This window comes from Hyaena hyaena, unplaced genomic scaffold (assembly GCF_003009895.1).
Source record: "Hyaena hyaena isolate Hyena2069 unplaced genomic scaffold, ASM300989v1 scaffold_1309, whole genome shotgun sequence".
Lineage (NCBI taxonomy): Eukaryota > Metazoa > Chordata > Mammalia > Carnivora > Hyaenidae > Hyaena > Hyaena hyaena.
Window position 1 is genome coordinate 35,961 of NW_024081943.1, and position 2,645 is coordinate 38,605.

Sequence of the window (2,645 nt, forward strand, 5' to 3'; positions counted from 1 at the left end):
CACTTCACATACCAGCTGCAAGTTCAGGGGTCCTCAAGGACACTGTCACTTCTGACTTAACTACAGATTTGGAGATTCCTACAACCTCTTCAGGTTCAATAATGTGCTAGAATATGAGGGACACAATGGCAAGAGACAAGATCATAAAAGATATTTGATTCCTCTTTAGTCAATTGGACCTTTGGATGGGATATAAAGTATAGTCATGCAAGTCAAGGAATAAAAACAAGAAGCCTGATGATTAAGGCATGATGCTATTTAAGCCTATTAAAGAACAAGAACTTCAGGCTCTCACAAACATTCTCATTCCATGTAAATTTCCAGATGCATAACTATATAGTTAAATTAAAAAAGGACCTATAGGGATGGGCAAGATGGCGGAGAAGTAGGGAGCTCCGTACATTGCACTCACCCCCATATCTCACACGGAAAAGATCTGAAGCCATAGGAAACCTTACAGAACCCAAGAGATTGGGAGAAAAAGGACGCAGAACCCACTGAGAAAGCCTTCTAACAACGTGAGTACGAACTGGGGAAGATAAAATCGGCCCGTGATGGGGTGATCCCCTTCTGTGGGAGTGAAAGGGGAAAGAGAGAGATTGAAACTACTCAAGACACTGCCCTTGTCACTCGGGAACAGAAAAACCTCTGCTCGGGGCACAGAAGGACCGTGCTCACCAAATCCCTGCATGCCAGGTCCCCTCACACCAGGTCCCTGCATGCCAACTCGTCATGGAGGGGCCTCCCACCGACCGCTCCTTTGTGCTCCTGGCTGGCTGGACCCCTGGAGGAGCCGCGCGCGTACCGGACCTCCGTGTTCCTGGCTTGGCTGGACATGTAGAGGGAAGGCAAAGGGTTTAAAACTAGGAGATTTGCCCACGAGTTCGTGTTTCGGGTGACGAGACATGGGGGGACCCAGTTTCCCGCTCTCCAGCGGGCCCAGCGGGCCCCCCAGGCAAATCCCCGTCCTTGCTTGCCAATCCGACCTGGAGAAGAACGGAGCAGCGATTCTGGCTCCATCCCCAGGGCTAGGCAAGAGGCTTGGAATTGCTCTGAGGGGATCGCCTGTGGGGTTGTGTCTACAGCAACTTCAGTGGAGCACGTGGACTGGGATTTGGAAACCAGGCCTGGCATGGGTTAAAGAGCGTGACCCACTTTGGCTGCACATCCGGCACAGGGAGTTTACAAACCCAAAAAAGCGAGGTGCAACGCTTGGTTCAAGAAGGGATTGGAGCACTGCCACTCTCCTCCCCACAACCACCAAGGCAGAACTCCCACCTGACCCATTGGATCAAACCACAGCCATCCCTGCTAGAGAGCTGCCCTTCCTCCTCCCGCCCGCCCTGAACACTGACCTGATTAACTCTGGTCACCAGCTTGCTTAAACAGTCACATTTAGTCCATTCTGTAGATGTAATTCTACACCTACCTACATTATCATCTCTTTCTCTCAGGAGTAGACTATATAGTTTCTCTGGATAACACCAGCGACTGTCTCTCACCTATCCAACCATATTCCACCCTTTAGCTCTTTGAAAAAAGCTTCTTATCCCTTCTGCCTGCTCATTCTATTTCCAATTTTGCCTCATCTCCGCCGTGTCTTCTCTCTCTTTCCCTATGCTCTTCAACCTGTACTGCATACACCCGGCTATTTAATTGTAGCTGGGAAATCCGGTTATATGCTTTAAACCATTCTTTGCCCATCAGTTTTCTTCTTTTTTCTTTTTCTTTTCTTCTTTTTGACCTTTTTATGTATTTTTTATTTTCTATTATTCACCTTACATCCTCAGTCTTTTCTAATAACTTTTTCATTTTCCCTCTAAGTTTGCATGTTTGTAGGATTTGTCTGTGAGAATGTGTGCCTCTGCTCCCTGTGTGTTTGTCTGTCTGTTTTCTTCTCCAGGACTATTTCAAGAAACAAGCCAATGTACACATGGTGGAGAGGCCCAAATATCACTATGAGTAGGAAAATAAAATAGCCAAGGTCTCAACAAGAGAGACCAAGAGATACCATTCAAAAAACACTCTCTGAAAGGATAGGCCCTGGACAGTCAAAGAGTCTTCTTGGATACAGCAGCGCTCTCAGGTGCAGAGAGCATAACAAGTCTTTAAAACTAATAAGAGCCAGAAAGCTAAATAAAATGATGAAATGAAAGAGCTCTCCTCCAAAGAAATTCCAAGAAAAGTTGAAAGCTAATGAACTGCTCAAAACAGATATCAGCAGCATAACTGAACAATATTTTAGAATAATAATGGTAAAATTAATAGCTGGGCTTGAAAAAAACAGGGGACATCAAAGAAGCTATGGCTACAAACAGAATGGAAAATAAAAATAGGCATGAAGAATTTAAAAATGCAATAAATGAGATACATAATAAATTAGAGGCCTCCAATGCACGGACCGAAGAGGCAGAGGGGAGAATAAGTGGTTTAGAAGACACCATTATAGAAAAACAAGAAGCTGACAAAAAAAGAGACAAACTGATCCAGGAACATGAAAGAGGAGTTCGAGAGCTCAGCGATACAGTCAAACGCAACAATATCCGTATCATAGGAATCCCAGAAGAGGAAGAGAGAGGAAAAGGTGCTGAAGGAGTCCTGGAACAAATTATAAGAGAGAACTTCCCCGACCTGGGGAAGGAAGT